Source organism: Pinus tabuliformis, chromosome X, assembly GCF_031772625.1.
Source record: "Pinus tabuliformis cultivar Carrire ecotype Pingquan chromosome X, CPIR1, whole genome shotgun sequence".
NCBI lineage: Eukaryota > Viridiplantae > Streptophyta > Pinopsida > Pinales > Pinaceae > Pinus > Pinus tabuliformis.
In genome coordinates, this window is record NC_142308.1 from 678,063,290 (window position 1) to 678,084,342 (window position 21,053).

A 21,053-nucleotide genomic window follows, 5' to 3' on the forward strand; every position below is an offset into this window, starting at 1 on the left:
CTAAATCTTTCTCACACCACATTTTTTCTTTGAACTTAGAAGTAACAATATTTTTAATGTTATTAATGTTTTGCAATGCATCATTCTCGTTGATCTCCCAAAGGTTTAACCAGGGCCTCGTGTCTTTATACCACCCCCGCTTGAGCCTTAGGTGCTTTTGGCTGGAATTTAAAGCTAGCTTAGGAAGTCTATGATCTCCTATGTTGTTGACTTTGTGCTTGTACAATAGAAGCCTAGTCATAGGTAGGCTCTCGATAGGGTAAAGACCTACTTCTATAAGGAGAATAGGATAGGGTGTATTGCTTTTAATTTTCAGGTTATACATTATAAAACGCTTTTGGGTTTTCTCAATCTTTCTCCAGGATTCTCTAGAGATGCTGCAACCCCAGACCTCACATCCATATAAGATAACAGAAGTGACTAAAGTTTCAAAGAGGAACTTCCTTTTATCCCACATTACGAGGTTTGTCGTTTTACAATTATTTTCAAGACCAAAATAAGATTTCCACCCCCCATTAATCCTTTTCTCAATGCTATAGTTCCAGTTGAGTTTGTGATGAATATCAATTCCTAGGTACTTGTAAGAATACACTTCCTCCAAGTTATTATTGTCATACATAAAATTAGTGTAAGTGTCCTTCTTGGATTTGATAATCATAACTTTTGTTTTGTCAGTGTTAACACATACCAATGGTAGAGCAGAAATCCTTAAGAAGCCTAAGTTGCTTATCAAGATTAGATGGGCACCTTGCGAGAAGAACAATATCGTCAGCATAGAGGAGAAGGATGATGACTATCCCAGCTAAGATCGTGCCAGCACAACCTGCTTCCTCTAAATACCCTTCAAGCTTGTTGATGTAAATGCCAAATAGGGTAGGGGAGAGGGGGCAACCTTGTTTAACTCCAATATTACATTTAATATCTTTCGACCACCCCTCATTGCTTTTTAGTTTGGTAATTACATTCTTGTATAATCTTATAGCGGCAGCGCTCAACTCGAAAGGAACCTTTAGCTCTTCTAATCTATTCCAAAGGTTGTTTCTAGGAACCATATCGAAAGCCTTTCTAAAGTCCACAAAGCAATAAAAGAGATTCGATTTATCATTACGACATTCCTCCACAATGATCCTAAGCGTAACGAGGTGGTCTGTTGTTGAGTGATACCTTCTAAAACCCGCTTGGCCTTTAGCCTGCTTACCTTCACTTTCAAGCCATATGCTCAACTTCTTTTCCAAAACAGTACCATATAGCTTGGCTAAGAGAGGGCTGATCATAATGGTCCGATAATTACAGGGGTTGTTTGTATCCCCACTTTTAAAAATAGGGATAATGAGGCTCTCAATCCATGGTTTAGGGAACCCTTGCTTGACTACTTGATTGAAAAGCTTGTGGATGTGGGGGATGAGGACAGGACCTCCAATTTTTAAGATTTCTGCCTGGTAACCTTCGATGTCTTTAGCTTTCGAATTTGCCAGGCGTTTAACCCCAAAATCAATGTCTTCTAATGAGAAAACTTCTTTTGTTGTGAGCAGGGTTTCAAAGTTATCCATGACATTTGGGGATTCATAAAGCCTTTTAAGATAGGAATTCCAATCGTGTAAAGCAATTTTATTATTATCTTTAGTTTTCCTAGTCAGAATCTGCCCCCAAAATTTCTTAGGAGCTACCTTAGAGAGGTGTAAGAGATTCTCTTGTCTTTTACGAATGTATTGCCTCTTTTTCCTTTTAGTTAGAGCTTTGTATATTTTTATCTTGCCCATTTTAAGAGATTCATCAACAACTTCCTTAATTGCTCTCCTCGCACTTTTACAATCTTTGTCATACCATGGGTTGGTTTTGCTATTTCTTTTATTATTTGAAACTTCAATTGAGAACTTGTTAATAGAATATGAGAGAGTTGTAGTAAAATTATGATAGAGGTCTTCTATGTTGTCTATACTAGATAAAGGGAGCAAATTAGTTTTTAATTCATTTAGAAAGAGATCGTCTTTATTTCTATCAAATATTAGGTTATTTTGGTTATAAGGATTATTTTCTATGGGATCTCTATGCATGACAAAATTGAGAGTTATAAGTAAAGGCCTATGATCAGAGTCAGGCTCGTGGTCATTTAAGATGTCAAAATTTATTATTTCCTTGTATAAAGGGAGATCGGAAATAACATAATCTACCACGCTGCTACCAAGCCCATGGATGCAGGTCATCTGGCTAGAACTGGGCCACTTCTTTAGACCATTGAAAATTATGAGATACTGAGCACTACAGAGCTTAACTAGCTCCAACCCAAACAAATTCTCCCCGAGGTCTTCAGAGCTCCTTTTGTACCTACTAGCTAGAGTAGGGTCTTCGTCTAACCAAAGAGGATTAGGGTTGGAATGATTGCTTAGAATAATAGCTTGGTTGCTTGAAGTTCGAGCATTAAAGTCCCTTATTAAAAAGATATTACCTTCATTCCTTAGGTTAGAAATATCATTCTCTAAACCATTGTAGGGATTATTTTTATCTAGATTCTTCTTTTTATAGAAGTTAGAATTGATGGGGGGAAAATAACATATGGCTATGTAGGTCTTTTTATTATTAATGTCAGTGATCTCTATCCAACTATATTGGTTGTAAGGGTCGTTTTTATAAATCCTAGCATGGGGGGAGATGATCCTCTTAATGTAACAAGCTATTCCCCCAATGCCTCTACGGGAGGATCGCTTGTTCCAGGTAGACCATAGCGTAAAGCCATCTATGTTAGGGACCTTAGATTCTTCGTGCTCCCAAGTTTCAACAAGCAAAATAATATCAACATCATTTGAGATCCAACTTAGCTTGGGGCCTTTGTTCCATGGAAAACCCTGACAGTTCCAAGAAAGAATCCGGAGCATGTTGAATTGCTATTTATTACTATATTTTTGGTTTCTATCTCAGATAAAGGCTTTTCTATTTCTGATTATTGTCCATTTTCCTTCTTCCTAGCTTATTTTACCTTTTGAACCTCCTTTCTTAATTCTGCTTGATCTTCTGGAATGAGATCTTCATTTATAGATATTCTCGTTCCTTTTAGACTTGAGGTTTTACTATGTCATACTTATGATTAGTAGAGCTCACCTTTATTCGGATCAGCCTTCATTTATTCTTAGTTAATTTCCCCAACCTTGTTGCTTCTGTGAGACACGTTGTTTCAATTTGTAATCTATTATGTAATTCTGTCTGGGCTATGGCTAAAGTATCCTCATCTACCTCCTCTTTTAAACCGAAGATTATAAGGTTCAAGGCCCTTTTGTTACGCTCATGGTCTAATTCTATTAATTTTTTCATTTCATCTTTAATTGGTTTGATATCTAATTTATCTACCACATTATTTAGGGTGAGGCCACTATTAACTTTTTCTTCTAGTTCTTTAATCATGTCATTTATCTTAAAACTCTCTAAAGTATTAGCATCTCCTTACTGGGATGTTTGATTAGTATCTTGGTTTTGTTTTTCTATAACATGCAACCTAATCTCCATTGCCACCATTTTATTCTCCAATAGTTCTACTTTATTTTCTATTTGTTTTTGGATCGTGTCTTCAAGAGATGCAAATTTATTTTCCAACATGGCTTCTAACTCTTTTTGTAGCTTGACTTCTCTTTCTTCTCTACGTTTCTCTAAAGACTCTATATACTCATAAAGGCCTTGTAAAGTAACTGTGCTAGGTCTGCTTTTGGTAATCTTTGGTAGTTGTGGTGAAATATTCATACTTGAAAATATATGACCAAATATGTATTAGAAAAAGATAAAGAATGTGTGCACTTGATATCAGCGAACCTGACTGCAGATCGTACTTGTCCTGGATTAGATTGACCGCAGATCCAAAGGTAAAAACCCTCGAATTTGGACAAAAATATGTAGTGTGCTTCTTGCCAAGCCCGTGCCTCTACTTCTTGCAATACTCTGCGTATCTAGTCATAAACGAATATCAAACTCTCACTGCCTTGAAACCCTGTTCACTCGATATCTCAAATAGATTGCTTCGGATCCGAAACTTCTGTTTGTCCTTCTTTTGTATTTTCCTCATCCACAGAATTAGCCCTAAATAACTGTCCACTGTCTCACGGGTGATTCCAGCCTACTACCACCGTCACTTCAAACACAATGGCCGCAAAGATTTATGTTATATCAACCAAGCCGCAGAAACCCATAAAATGGCCGCAGAGATTTAAAATAATAAATTTATCAATGTAAAATTGTAATATAAATTAAAAAAAAAAAAAAAAAAAAATTGTATTTAAATTTTGGTTAAAAAAAAATATTATATATTTCCCTTATTTGCTCTTCTTTTATCATCATTCTTCAATCCTGATGATGGATCCCACTTGAGATTTGAAACGTTGGTATAAAAATGTTCATACTATGGATTCTCCGGTCTCTGATTCAAAAAAAAAATATATTATATATTTCAACATTTTATTTTTTTAATTAATTTTTATGTAAATTTTAATAAATAATTTAAAAGAATTATTAAAATTAGAACATATTAATGGTTGAAATTATATAATTCATACATATTAAGAATTTTTAAAAATAATAAATTAAAAATAAAATTTAAATAATAAAAAATATGCATTTTAATTAATAATTTATAATTAAAATTAATACTAATTATTTAAAAATATATATTTAAATTTAAATTATATATATATATATATGGCAAAATAAGGTTTTAAAACACACACATCTCGTTTTCAATCCTCCTCTTTTTGTTCAATTTCCAACCCACTGGTGGTATCTATGTTCGCCGTCAAACAGTAAGCAGTATTTGTGGGCTGCGGCGGGCGTAGATATTTCTGCTTTATGGTGACCCCTTGTGCAGATCATCTACAGAGGAGAAAGATGAAAGGTAAGGTTCCTGCTGTTTCTGTTAGACAGACACGAAACTGAATTGTATGTGCTGAAACTAGTCTACAAGCCTGATATTTATAATTGCAAGAAACTTTCTGGATTTCCAGTGATTTTGATATGTATGTTTTTCTAAGATTCACGTAAGGTTAATCAGCTCGATTTTTCAGTAGGAGACTGTCCAATGCAATTAATTGATGACGTCCCGTAGTGTCAAGGCTAGAGGATCGGACTATTTGCAGCTTGGATTTGTTTTTCTCCAACACTTTCTCCCTTTTCTTCTCCTCCTACAGGTACAATTGATTTTCGTTTTTAAATTTTCCATATATATAAACTGATACTTTTTCTTTTGTAGAGAACTGTTGCAAATTTCTTTTTGGCTGATGATACATAGTCTATCAGCAAGACAACAGTGGTAGGGATAGGGATGCTTAGTAGTTTACATGAACTAGCAACAATGGTAGGGATAGGGGTGCTTAGTAGTTTACATGAACTATTTTCAGACAAATTAAGCTATCAGAACAGCTCAGAAAATATTTGAAGAGTTCATCACCAATTTAAATAGAAAAAAACAGAGGAAGTAATCAAATTGAATTTTATTTATTGTAATAGAGCTGCTTCACACAATCCATTTTGAACTGTAATTCACACATCTAACTATCAATTATAACTTCTCAGTGGCCCTTAGGCTTTCAGTGCATGATCAGAGATTCAGAAATATGCCCCACTTAAAGCACCCCTATCCTTGCTAGTTCATACTTTTTCTGTTGTTGAGAACTGTTGCAAATTTCTTTTTAGCTGATGATACATAGTCTATAAGAAAGACAAAAAGTGGTAGGATAGGGATGGTTAGTAGTTTATATGAACTATTTTCAGACAGATTAAATTATCATAACAGCCTAGAAAATATTTGAAGAGTTCATCGCCAATTTAAATAGAAAAAACAGAGGAAGTAATCAAATTTTATTTTATTTATTGTAATAGAGCTGCTTCACACAAACCATTTTGAACTGTAAATCACACATCTAACTATCAATTATAACTTCTCAGTGGCCCTTAGGCTTTCAGTGCATGATCAGAGATTCGGAAATATGCCCCACTTAAGCACCCCTATCCTTGCTAGTTCATACTTTTTCTGTTGTAGAGAACTGTTGCAAATTTCTTTTTTGCTGATGATACATAGTCTATCAGAAAGACAAAAGTGGTAGGGATAGGGATGGTTAGTAGTTTATATGAATTATTTTCAGACAGATTAAATTATCATAACAGCCTAGAAAATATTTGAAGAGTTCATCGCCAATTTAAATAGAAAAAACAGCGGAAGTAATCAAATTTTATTTTATTTATTGTAATAGAGCTGCTTCACACAATCCATTTTGAATTGCGAATAAATCACACATTTAACTATCATTTGTAACTTCTAAGTGGCCCTTAGGCTTACAGTGCATGATCAGAAGTATACCCCACTTTCATGTAAGCTACTAAGCACCTCCGTCCATACCATTGTTGCTAGTTCATACTTTTTCTTTTGTAGAGAACTGTTCCAAATTTCTTTTTTGCTGATGATACATAGTCTATCAGAAACACAACAATGGTAGGGACAGGGATGCTTAGCAGTTTACATGAACTAGCAACAATGGTAAGGTTATGGGTGCTTAGTAGTTTACATGAATTATTTTCAAACAAATTAAACTATCATAACGGTTCAGAAAATATTTGAAGAGTTCATCACCCAATTTAAATAGAAAAAACAGAGTAAGTAATCAAATTTTATTTTATTTATTGTAATAGAGCTGCTTCACACAATCCATTTTGAACTGTGAAGTAAATCACACATTTAACTATCAATAGTAACTTCTAAGTGGCCCTTAGGCTTACAGTGCGTGATCAGAAGTATGCCCCACTTTCATGTAAACTACTAAGCACCTCTATCCCTACCATTGTTGCTAGTTCATACTTTTCTTTTGTAGAAAACTGTTGCAAATTTATTTTTTGCTGATGATACACAGTCTATCAGAAAGACAACAATGACAGGGATAGCAATGCTTAGTTGTTTACATGAACTAGCAACAACGGTAGGGATAGCGATGTTTAATAGTTTACATGAACTATTTTCAGACCGATTAAACAATCATACAGCTCAGAGAATATTTGAAGAGTTCATCGGCCAATTTAAATAGAAAAAACACAGAGTGATCAAATTTAATTGTATTTATTGTAATAGAGCTGCTTCACACAATCCCTTTTGAATTGCGAATAAATCACACATTTAACTATCAGTTGTAACTTCTAAGTGGCCCTTAGGCTTACAGTACCTGATCAGAAGTATACTCCACTTTTAGGGTTGGGTTCGCTGTTCCAGATGAATCAGACACAATGTTAGGAGCTGTTATTTGGCATCTTACCGAAATGGAAATATCTCATAAACAAATTTGTCAGAAGTTTCTTCCTAGTAATAAATGGTCTGTTTCAAATCTTAAAGTATTAGCGCGAATTCTCACATACTAGGTATAATTTTTCACATGAATATTCATCTCTAGTAAGAATTTTCCGAAACAAGGCACAACTATTAATCTTCACTGGAAATTTTCCTGCCACGACAATTAAGGCCGGGAATTTGAAATTGTAGCCAGTCTCTGGCGATTTTCTGTCCACCGACGGCTAGATTAGATCCTATTTATAAAGGCTTCTCCTTTTTTCAAATAGAAATATCATCATAGATTTATATTAAAATAATATAAAGATCAACAAGACATTTCGGGACAGTGAGAACTGCCCAACTATAACACCATATAGAACGAATTTGACCGATCCCAAAGAAATCAGAATAAAAAAACTACACAAGAATAAGTAGCTACACATTCTGAATAGATATAAAAAACGCAGAAAGTCACAATAAGTCACAATAAGTCACAATCCCATGTTTCTGAAGATCAATGAACTGGCTTTATAAGCCAAAGAAAGGGCTTCTTCATTCGATTGAAAATTGAAGTTTTTCTTGATGGTTGTGAAGCTATAAAAGCACGATCACAATCAGAACAATTTTTATTGGTCCTCTCCTTGCCTCTGGATCATTTTGTGTTATCTGTACTTTGAATCTAGTAACTTTGTATAGAGTTGTGTAAATAAACGATAATAAGTACTATCAGGGTTACTTCATCAATACCAAGCTTTGCTGCTTTAACTATGGTCACTGTATTTGGTGGGTCTTTTCATAATTTTACCAAACTCGTGAATTTCCAGCCAAACAAACTAAGCAACCAAACTTTTCTTCCGGTCCTTAATGAGCCTAAAAATGGGGAATATTAAAAAAGTAGTCGTAATACTATATTGTAGATAACTTTTCTCTTCGCCATATTTTCCATTTAGATGAGCTTTATATAGAAAAAACCAATCAATCGGTAAAAGCTTTGCATGCCATTTGGTTGATTTTACTCTCTAAATTCATATAATGCGATATAGATTGTTTTTATGGGCACAGATCAGCTTATCTCTGGATTTATAAAGTACTTAGAGGAATAGAAAATAATTTGAGATCCAATTTAGGACTCAGATGAATCTATTCTCTCTCTATATATATTTCATGTAACCAAGAACTTTACTTTCCAGTTTAAAGTGCAAGGGCTAGATATTCTTTTGGCCATTCAAGAGCAAGTCTCAAGGTCATTACAACAATATACTCATTATGAGGTTAACATGTCACTAGGATGGGGAGGATAACAATCATTTCTCCCATACATGTGAGATAAACCCCATTGACTACTCCCACTTCTTACTTGGAATATACAAATGGAGGAATATGTCAATTGTCATTTACAAAAGCCACTATGTCAATTGCAAGTTACAAAAGCCAAAGCCACTCGTAATTAAGGGTACTCAATTCGATTGGAACTTATGACCCCTTTCCATTGACAACATGCCTTTGGTGGATGGTCCAATTGATTGACTTAACCCTTACTAAATTAATGGATTGATTCAGATAACTAATATATATTAATTAATGCATGGTCATTTTTCTTTTAGGATATTTTAAATGTCCCTTTCCCAACCATAATAGCAAAAGGGATCGACATAGTGGCCTACCCAAATCCAACGCCCGATATTTAATTCCAAGCAATTAAACATTGAACAAATACATAGCTAGATTCCTAACCAAAAATATTTAGTGGAAGTAAAAAGTACTCGATTTGAATCACATACACGTAAACAGATCTCTTCCCAATCCACTGTTCTTGATTAATAAATTAATCACGAAACTTACTTGGGTTCCCGTCCTGGGGTAATGGCCCAATTGAGAAAATACAAAATTGATCACCAGCCTCACTGCACTCTCTTGGACCCAACACACGCTCACTAAGAAGCCTCTCTCAATATTGTGTTGTTGTTGTGTCTTAGCTCCTCACTTTAGGCTCAATTTATAACTTTCCTAAGCTAAGATTGACGACCAAAATTAGCTCGTCAAGTTAACTGAAGATAAGTGACTTTACTTTAGTTAACTATCATATCTTTAGCTTTCTCTACTTTAACTCAAGTACAAGTCATAAATTTAGCTTGTTTTACATGCACATCTCATGCATGTCACATGTAACACATTTGCATGCGTGCAACTCACTTGCACACTCTGCATGTCGCATGCAAGCTCCTAAAGAGGCAAATCAAGGTCCTTCTAGTCAAGACACAAGACTAGAAGTACCTTCCAAGCTACAAAACTCAACACTCCCTCTTAGCGAGGGAGGTACTTCTGGAAGAACCTCCTCCACCTGGATTTATCTCCAACATCACCACGTTATGCGTTGTTGTAGTTGCTCCCTTTGACCTAGAAGACTTCCCGGCTACTGTTGTGGAATTTAATCTGAAGACCTGTTCCTTCTAAAAATGCTCATAGGATCTTGATCCTTAGCATCTAACAATGTCATATCATACCAGCTAAGGCTCCTAGAAGTACCTCAAGAATCACTTTTCCTTGCCACCTACTCTCTCTTAGCAACTAACATTGTTTGTGTATCTAAGATCCCCTCGGATATACCCACAAGTTGTCCCAACAACTTGTATGACTGCCCTTGTTTAATGCCAAGCCTACAACTGCGTCCAAGGTCGCTCCATCTGAATATAGAAGCACTTGCCCATCTTGGGACAAAACTGTATATCAAGCATCCTCCAATGTTGATACTGAGAGCATGTGTACCATCAACCCTGGAACAAATAAGATCCTTGTCACCTCCAGAAATCCTTCTAACTCTAGTTGGAACCTGACACACCTAACCCCCTTCATTGCATGCATGGTACTTGTCCCACTAAACACACTGCAGTTTGAGATTGTCTCTAGAATATTGAGGAACACAAACCTCATCCTCATCATGTGACTAGATGCTCTACTGTCTACTAGCCATCACCCAATGTCCTCATACACAATAGTACTATTGTCATAAACACAAACAACTAGAGAAAATTCCTTCTCAAATTTCTCTGTAAAGTCATCAATCTCAATTGATGTTGATCTAACCACAGGATCCATTCTTATTCTTCTTCTTGTATGGACACTAGCTTGCATAATGGCTAGTCTTGTGGCACACAAAACACTTCACTTTGCTCATGTCCTTCATGCAAGCAAATCCCCAATTCACTTTACAACAAGAGCAAAATTCTCCTCATCATCCTTACCATCATGTCAACCTGCAGTTTTGGAACATCTCCTTGTCTCTTCCTATACGAAATCATCCCACAATCTATCCCAACTGGGCAGATTTTTCTGTGCGACGATCCCATCAACAAAAACATCCCATTTCGGAGGAAAGCCGCTTAAGGTTGATCTGACTAACTCTTCACTATCAATAGTTTCCCCCATTGCTACCAAGTCATCTCTAATCTCAGTGATCTTGTTTAGGTATGATGCAACTGTGTTAGTTTTAAAAACCTTGACATTTCTCAGTTTCTCCTTCAACACCATCTTTCTATTTTGGTTTCTACTCTGGTATAACTTGGTTAAGGATGCCCACATCTCAAAAGACATACTTCTTCCCCATCACATGAGGTATAATATGGTCTTTAATGGAGTCCATGATTATTCTCTTAGGCTTCATATTCTTCTTATTAAACTTAGGCAATTGAGTAGAAAAACTAAGAATTTGGACGACCTTCTCCACGATGTCTCACAACTCCTGCTCCTCAAATAATAAAACAATCAGCTCATTCCATGGGCTAAAATCTCCTGCCCCATCCAACTTATCCTTGTAACATAACCAAGTAGTCATTTCAAACTCCATTGACCAATAGTAATTTTCACCATTTTTTATTATTTTTTTTAAAACGGACCCTCTTTTTTCCTCTTTTCCCTTTTTTTTTGAATCTTCCCCCTTTCTTTTTTTGATTCAAAAATTTCCCATAAAAAAAGGAAATTCCTCATAGCCTTAAAAAAAAAAATCCACCTCATATGATGCCAGCAAACCTACCTCTAGCAATCCAACACAAACCCAACACCTATAATTCTAAGAACGATTGAGAGTTGGGGCTCTGATACTAAGTTAGAATTTCCCAAACCCAGTACTTGGTATTTAATTCCAAGCAATTAAATAATGAATGAATACACAACTAGATTCCTAACAAAAAATATTTAGCAAAAGCAAAAATTACTAGATTTGAATCACGTACACATTAATAGATTTATGCCCAATCAACAACTCTTCATTATTAAATTAATCACGGAACTTGCTTGAGCTCTTGTCCTAGGATAATGGCCCAATTGAGAAAATAAAAAACTGATCAGCAGCCTCACTGCACTCTCTCGGATCTAGCACACGCTCACTAAGAAGCCTCTCTCAATCTTATGTCATTGTTGTGTCCTAGCACCTAACTTTAGGCTCAATTTATAATTTTCCTAAGTTAATAGTGATGACCAAAATTAGCTCATCAAGTTAATTGAAGATAAACGACTTTTCTTTAGTTGACTATCCTATCTTTAGCTTTGTCTACTTTAACTCAAGTACAGGTCATAAATTTAGCTTGCTTTACATGCACATCTCATGCATGTCACATGTAACACATTTGCATGCATGCAACTCACGTGCACACTCTGCATGTCACAGTTTGCATGTCGCATGCAAGCTCCTAAAGAGGCAAATCAAGGTTCTTCTAGTCAGGACAAAAGAATAGAAGTACCTTCTGAGCTACAAAACTCAACAAAATGGGATAAATAAGCTTAATTGTTTAATGTCATCATATTTAAAAGACAACATTTTAATAATTAAATAGAAAAGTAGTAATTCACTTGATAAAAATGAAGTGACCCATGGCATTTCTAGCTACCCATGGTATTTGGAGAAGGAAGAAATAATTATAAAAAGAAAGAAGGAGGACATGAGTGGTTGATTTGAGAATTGAACTTGGATCTCTAGTAGCTTACTGCGTGAGGGGAAACCCTTATGGAGATCCCAGTTTTGGTGGTGAAGCTATCCACCCTAATTGGTGGTGATCAGTCTCAGTGGTGAAACATCCACCCTAATTAGTCAAGAGGGAGAACCACTTTAGGTTCTTCATTAGCGCTCACCAGAGATGAAGGATCAAAGATTTAATTCTGGAAGAAGGGTCCAGTTGCAACAATGTGCATCCCTTAAAGGAGGCTGGATCAATAGCAAATCTTACCACCTGAAGAAGGGCTGAATTGACAAAGAAGGAGGGTTGAATTACTTGGACAAGAATAGGGCTGAATTATTTTCCAGAGATTGAATTTGTAGAGGGCCAAAATGTGGATACCAGGGAAGGTTGAATTGTGAAGGTCAAATTATTCTAGAGTTATGGAGGATGAGTAAGAGGGCCAAGTTTCTTCATTGAGGGCGTAGTCACCTACAGAGACAAATAAAAAAATTGGAGGTATGAGGAGTCTTGCACTAGGTCGATTTATTGTAGAGGAGAGGAGATCAATTTTCCAGAAGTTAACTTGCATCCAGGAAGAGAAATATTCAGGTGCCAGGGTGATTTTTGAAAAAGGCTAAAGTGTTCTTTCCATATTTTAATTTTTGAAGGGCCAAGTTAGAGTCAGTCGTATTTGCCATAGGATTTGTAGCCAAGGATTGAGTGAGAGAATTCCCAGAAGGAGGCTGAATTATCTCGAGTTGTCAATTTGCTAGTATTTTCCAAAAATAAATTGATGTAAACCTTTCTAAGTATTATTAATAAAATTGGCTAGGTTTGGTTGTGGCATTTTCAATAAAAACAAAAAAATGTGATTGTTGGTTATCCAAATTTGTTGGAATTTAATAATTTTTTTGGTAAAGTTATTTCTAGAAATTTTATGAAGAAGTTTTATTTTAGTGGTATCAGAGTTGTTCTTCCTTCCAGCTTGAGGGTTTGCATCCCTGAATGAATCCAAGTGATAGGAATCATGTCACATGCAGAAGGAAAAAGAAAGGAAAAGATCCCCCTCACTCTAAATCAGAAGAAGAAAGAGAAGAAATGGGAGACAAAAACAAAGAAGAAAGAGAAGAATTGGGAGACAAAAACAATTAACAATTTGGGAGCATCTTGAATGCCTTAAATGAATTGGTAATAGGACAAAATGAGTTGGTGTAGACTATGGAAAAGGGCAACAAGAGTTGGTGTAGTTTTTCACTCAATCTATTGCCAATATTCAAGGAATTCAACAAAATGGCAACAACAATGGTGCAGGAGGCATGGGCAGCATGCTGAGGTGAGCAACTCTCATTAGAGAAATTTTGATTTCTAAATGGGTCTCCTAAAGAATATTATAAAATAAGAGGGGAAATAATAAAATAAGATTAAATTACCTCATCAAGTTTTGAAAAGAAAAAAGAAAAAACTATTTTTTCAACTTGTATTTTCAACTTATCTCCCTACGATTTTACCCAAATTTTGAGCGGGAGCACTCCTTGGATACATAATTTAATTTTGCATCCAAGGAGTACCCATGTTGCATACTTTCGATGGACCCTACAAAAAAAAAACAAAACATTTTTTCATGTATTTCACATTTTTCGTGTAGTATGGTTCATCGAAAGTATGCAACATGGGTACTCCTTAGGTCCAAAATTAAATTATGCATCCAATGAGTGCTCCCATTTGAATTTTGGGTAAAATCGTAGGGAGATAAGTTGAAGATACGAGTTGAAAAAGTAGTTTTTTATATTTTTATCTTTTCATCTTTTTACTCCAAAAATGTTGAATCATCCCCCTTGGTTGACATCATCATATTGAATCCTATTGGTTCTTATAAAGTTGATTTTTGGTGTACATTTTTATTTTGCGGCTCATTTTCTTCCTCAAAATTTCTCTAATGTATAGTCCCACCCAATATAATCATCAATCATAAAGTAGAATAACACCTAGGCCTATCTTGCCATGATAACTACTTGTGAGGCATTTTTAACTTTTTCTTATTAGCACAATCTTCTCTTGATATTATTAGAGTGTGTCTTCTTAGTTCATCAAATAGCTACTAAAACAAAAGAGACAAGAACACAAGATGTTGGCTTTCTGCCAGGGCCAAAACCTCTCACTCTTTGAGAGGAAAATCCACACAAAATTCTTCTTATAAAGATTACAATTGACGAATACCAAGACCATGACCCTTGACCTATTAGGCCACTCCAAGACCAAGACACCAATCCTCTTCTTTGTCACTGCTGAGATCATCATCATTACTATTGCTACACCAAGGTCATCATTATTGCACCTTCACTAAGATATTCAACATAACAACGAGATCATTTTTGTTGCATCATTGCCACACCTTTTCTGAGATCTTCACCTTGTAACTTTGTCTCCATCAGGATCATGACTATACCGAGATCATAATTGAATCTATCATGACTGCATCTAGAAGTATGTCGAGACAGAGTGTGTCACTATGAGATCTCCTCATCACAAATATACCAAGATCATGACAGCGTCCAAGATGAATGCCGAGACAGAGTATGATACTGTGGGATCACCGAGATCCTTGTCATCACTGCTATGCAGATATTTGTGACTATGTTTTCTTCCTGCACCGAGATCTTCATGATATTGTCCAGTATGCTAAGACAGAGTGTTCTCTTCCTACATCGAGATCCTTATGATTATACCTATGCCGAGACTGTAACCATTAAGACTGTGAAGAGATCGAAAAAATTCATCTCAGTGGAACCCATCTGAAAATTACAGTGATGTTGTTCATCCAAAATCTGAACCACTGTCATGCGAAGAATCTCAGACTTGTACCATCCAAAATTACAGAGAATCTGATTTCCTGCACTTGCTCTTTTGTGCAGACCCTAGCTGGGTATTTATAGTGGTTTCATCTCCATAGTAAGCCGACGTGACAGAGTGAATTGCTGTGTCTTCTTATATGAGCCGACATGACTTCTCTTTAATTCGATTTGTTGGCCGACATCTTCAAGAGGGATTTTGCTTGTCTTTGGAGGGTTGTTAGACATTTCTATAGACTTGTATACATTACACATAGGCTCAAGAAGAGATTATCCACACATGGCATTGACTCTTTGACTTAAAGTAAATCCTAAGGCTCTCAATGAGAACCATTAATAAATAAACCTCTTGCTCATGAAACCCATGCAACAAGGCATAAAAAATAAAAAAAACAAAACAAAACAAAACAAAAACTTTTAATTCATCATTTAAAAAGAGCATGTCATTATGAAGACGGAACCTAGTTACACTTTCTTCAACACTCCCTCTTAACTAGGGAGGTATTCATAATGGTACTTGGTCATTCTCAATCTGAAGAATTTCTCATAAGAATAATCGGATTGGTAACCCATATGTATAGCATCATAGTAACGAACATTGTTTCCATAGCAAGGCCTTGAATGATAGCTCTATCTCTCATTAGATCAGAGCACAATGTTGGCAAGACCAATGACTATAGACACCTTCATCATTGTCTCTCAAGGTACATACCCACCCAGGTGTTCACTGAGTATGACCTTCTAGGACTATTCTTATATTGGGTTCCCAGCCCTCAAAGAATATAGGTGCTCTTGCCTACTCTTATCTTGGATTCCCTACACATCCTCAAAGAGCATTGGATGCCAGATGATCACCCAATCCTCCATTATTTCTTCCCAAGTGAAGTTAAGAATGTTGTGCCAACTAGGGAAGATATGGCCATTCTTGTAAAGGAATGTACCCAAGTTACCTCTGACTAAGAACTTGCCCAAGCTCCTTCTTGGTTCGTCATGTCATTCCTTTCTTCATGGAAAGTGGCCTTCTTGATACATATCTGGAACCTTCATCATATGGCTACTTCTTCCTCATCATGTTTCTTTCAAGAATTTCCATCCAGCACATGAATGCTATTTGTACTTGTACTTACAACTCTTGTGCCAGTAGCCCTGCATGATCTCATGCAGATATTATTCAAGAAATCAAAATATAACATCAAATCAAATAGTGCCTTACAAGATGACTCTTCTTCGTGACATCTTCCTGTAGGTATCAGCATTCCGCATACATGTTGTTAGGTCCCTATAATACTAGTGATTCCCCCATTACTATTGTCATTGTATCCCTTATTGTTATTGTTGTGCCCCTATTGTCCCCATATTGTTATTATTGTGCCCCATAGAAGCCCACTATTGTTATTTTTGTGCCCTTATATTATTATTGTTAGGTCGGATTTGGTTATATTGTGACCCCATGGACTCCTATATATAGAAAGGAGGTTTTGTCATTTGTATCATCCAATAATTGTTCATTTGTGTAATGTAAAGGAGGTTGCCCCCTCGAAGAGGCTGATTTCTAAGTCGTTGATCTATCTTTTCTATCTTTTTGTGAGCTGGTTTCATAGCATTTGGTATTAGAGCTTGAATTCTAGGGTTTCGTTGCTCCAAACAGGTTATCGTAGAATTTTCACTATAACCTTTTTTTCTGCGACATTTCAAAAGTGAAAAAAACCCCATTTGATCCAAAATCTCTCTGAACCTTGGGTCCAAATTTCAGATCTTGTCTCGCTATATTTTCAGAGATATGATCCAAGGAAGTTAGGGTTTTTACAGGATCCCAAATTATATCTCAAACAGGTGACCTGGGGAAAATCATCATAACTTTTCTGAGCATCAAATTGAAATTTTGTAAGAAGTTATAAAGAGAGGACGGATTGTAGTTTTCTGTGTATTAGTTTTAGATCCTAAGGTCAAAACAGTGACACGTGACACTTCGTAAAAGCTCGCTCTACTGAACTAGTATATAATCAGGTCATCGTGGGAGATTTGGCATAACTATTCATTGGAGAATCCAATCTTGATCAGACTTACGGGGTTAGAAAGAGTACTTAGAGGGTTACTACAGGAAGCAATTTCAGACCTTGGAGATCCAAAATTACAGAGATACAACAGATCCAATATCAAGCTCCTACAAAGTGAAAAAAGGTTTGTAGTTTTTTTTTATTTTAATTTTGCATAGGTTTGGTTTGAAAAACTAGTTTGAAGGAATTCAAAGGGCATAGTGAAGCATTATTATCAGTAATTGATGCCCCGAAGAAATAAAATGGAAATAACTAGTAAGAAACCTGAAATCTCTAGCATGACTCATGAAGAAGAGGAAGAAATGCAACATGATATATCAAAATTACGAGACCAAGTGCAACAAATTTCACTTGCACAAAAAGTTACAGAAGCTAAGATGGTGGTTTAAAGAAAGATGTAGAATCTAAGATGTATGGCGTGTAAGCTAAGATGGATGGTTCAAAGAAAGGCGTAGAAGCTAAGATGAATGATGTGGAAGCTAAAATGGATGATTTAAAGAAAGACATGGAAGCTGAGATGGAAGATTTGAAGACGGATTTGACAAAGTTTCTACAAGAAATGCTTACTAATGGCAAAAGGGTAGTAAAGGAAACTCATGATGAGAACAAAATAAATGTTAATCATGATTTCGTAGACTCTAACTTTGGATCGAAGAACCACCATGTTCCAAAGATCGATATGAGGAAGTTTGATGGCAAGGATCCTGTATCATGGATGCTACAGATGGAGCAATTTTTTGATCTCCATAATGTGCAAAACACACAAAAGGTAGGCATTGAAACTTTATATTTGGAACCAAATCAGTTTGTATGGTATTGATGGATTTTATCTTGTAAACAAATTGTCACTTGGGTTATTTTTACAGATGAAATGATAGCACATTATGAGGATACAAAAAGCAACACTTTTTTTAGCCAATTGATAAATCTCAAACAAAAGGGTTCAATGATGGAGCACATTGAGCACTTCCAAAAATTGAATATAAGGGTAAAAGATATACCAGAGGAGCATAGGATTTATGTGTTCATAGGGACCTTAAAGGATAAAATACAACATGAGGTTCGCCTTTGGGAACCTGATTCATTGGAGAAAGCATTCAGGTTGGCAAGAAAAATGGAAAGCAAAATTATGGAAACAAGGAAGCCTACCACTCACAATCGTAAAGATGGAAGTGTTGTTGCCCCTAGCCATCCACAACCTACAAGGTTGACACCACAACAATTGGAAGAAAAAAGAGCAAAAGGGATTTGTTACAGTTGTGAAAGAAAATACACTAAAGGTCATAAGTGTGGTGAGAAGAAATTATTTTACATAGATTGTAAAGAGGGGGAAGAAAAGGAACAAGAAATGTCAAAAGAAGAGGACATACACCAAGAACAAACCCTAGAGAAAGAAGAAATGAATCCAACCATATCTTGTAATGCATTGGCTGGAATTACCACTCCTCAAACTATCAAGATAGAAGGTAATATCAAGAAGAAAAAGGTAATAGTGTTGATTGATTCGGGCAGTACCCATAATTTTATTCACTGTAAGATGGCCAAGGAATTGAATTGCTTCCTATATCTAGCACCAGAGTGTCAATTGATGGTTGCAAGTGGAGGAACCATAAATTGCTCAAGAAAGTGCCATAATATCAAGTTATCCATGGGAGAATATGTATTGAATAGCCCAATGCTTTCCATTCCAATGGGTGGTGCTAATGTTGTACTAGGAGTCCAATGGCTACAATCCTTGGGTACAATAGCTTTTAATTTTCAAGAACTTTTCATGAAATTTTCTTCAGAAGGAAAGGAAGTTGAATTAAGGGGTATCGCAAGGAAACTGGGAAAGATAGCCAACTCTAACGGAAAGAAAAAGCTTCTAAAGAAATAACAACGAGGCATAATTGCACAATTATGTTCACTAGAGGTTCCCACATCGAAAGCATCTATTTCTCCATATCGCCAAAAAGTCTTAGACAATCATTCCAAGGTATTTGAGACTCCCAAAGGCATCCCACCTATTTGTGATTATGATCATGCTATTCATTTGATTCTAGGAACTGTTCCTCCAAACACTAGGCCTTACAGATATCCCTATGCCCAAAACAGTGAAATTGAACGTATGGTTGCATAGATGCTAGAAGATGGTATAACTCAACCTAGTCAAAGTTATTTCTCTGCTCCAATAGTATTGGTTCACAAGAAGGATGGATCATAGCACATGTGTCCAGATTATAGGGAGCTCAACAAGCTCACTATTAAAGATAAGTTTCCCATTCCTATCATTGATGAATTATTGGATGAATTGCATGGATCAATTTACTTCACCAAGTTGGATCTTCGTTCAAGATATAATCAAATCAGAATGAAGACTGAAGACATTCCAAAAACACCATTTGGAACTCATGAGGGTCATTATGAATTTTTGGTCATGCCTTTTGGCCTTACCAATGCACCTTCTACATTTCAAGGTTTGATGAATTCCATTTTCAAACCCTTCCTTAGAAAATTTGTGTTAGTATTTTTTGACGATATACTAATCTACAGCAAGTCCTGGAAGGATCATGTTCAACATGTTGACAGGGTGCTCAAACTATTGGAGGAGAAACAATTATATTCAAAAAGTTTCAAATGTTTCTTTGGAGTACAAGAGATGGAATATCTGGGTCATATTGTATCTCATGAAGGTGTTAAGGTAGACCCTAGAAAAATTAAAGCCATTAAGGAATGGAAAATCCCCACATCCATAAAGCATCTATGAGGATTTCTCGGGTTGACAGAGTATGATCACAAGTTTTTTAAGAATTATGGGAGAATAGCAGCACGTCTAACAACATTATTGAAGAAAGATGCATTTTCATGGACTCTAGAAGCAACGAAGGCCTTTGAACATCTTAAAGAGGCAATGTGCCAAGCACCGGTCTTAGCTACACTGGACTTCACAAAAACCTTTATTGTGGAATGTGATGCCTCAGGAAATGGAATTGGTGTTGTTTTAATGCAAGAAGAAAGACCCATTTCTTTCAAAAGTCATCCAATAAAAGGAAAGTATTTACACAAAGCTATTTATGAGAAGGAAATGTTGGCAATACTACATGCACTTAAGAAATGACGACCCTACCTAATGGGAAGACACTTCAAGGTAAAAACAGATCATGATAGTCTTAAATACTTTTTAGAACAAAGATTATCTTCAGAAGAGCAACAAAAATGGGTCACAAAGATGTTGGGTTATGACTTTGAAATCATCTACAAAAAAGGGAAGCAAAATGTTGTGGCAGATGCACTCTCAAGAAAGGATGAGTATGTGGAAGCATTTCTTTGCGCCATTTCTATTATCCAACCAGCTTAGATAAACAAAGCAAGGGATTAATGCAAGAATGACGAAAAAGTGTGGGCACTCATTCAAAAGATACAACAAGATCCCAATACATCTGATACATTTAGCTGGAAAAATGATTCGTTATGGTACAAAGATCGATTATACCTATGTAAGAATTCCCAACTCAAACAAAAGATTCTTAGGGAGTTGCACACCTCTCCCTTAGGAGGGCATTCATGATTTCTAAAAACTTACCACAGGGTTAAGAAGGAATTTTTTTGGGATGGCCTTAAATCGGATATTCAAAAGTTTGTGGCAGAATGTTTGGTTTCCCAACAAAATAAAGTTGAAACAATTAAGACCCTAGGTCTATTACAACCTTTATCCATTCCAAGCCAACGTTGGGAGGAGGTTTAAATGGATTTTATCATAGGTTTACCCAAGTCTGAAGGAAAGAGTGTTATCATGGTGGTAGTTGACGACTTACCAAGTATGCACACTTTTGTGCATTATCTTATCCATTTAAAGCGAGTACGGTTTCTACTGCATTTATGGAAACAATTCAAAAGCTACATGGAAACCCAAAGATTATTGTAAGCAACAGAGATCCCATTTTCACCG

At 35.9% G+C, this 21,053-nt stretch overlaps 1 protein-coding gene across 2 annotated transcripts in view; it reads left to right on the forward strand.

Annotated features, from left to right (window-relative positions):
* The first annotated feature begins 4,755 nt into the window (after positions 1-4,755).
* Positions 4,756-21,053, forward strand: part of LOC149141796 (calmodulin-binding receptor-like cytoplasmic kinase 3) — a 322,579-nt gene continuing 306,281 nt past the window's right edge. The window contains exons 1-2 of one of the 2 annotated variants that reach the window (XM_089450428.1): positions 4,756-4,870; positions 5,040-5,162. The gene's annotated coding sequence lies outside the window, so the exon portion shown is untranslated. The remainder of the gene's footprint in view (positions 4,871-5,039; positions 5,163-21,053) is intronic. The other variant, XM_089450429.1, reaches the window with a different exon arrangement.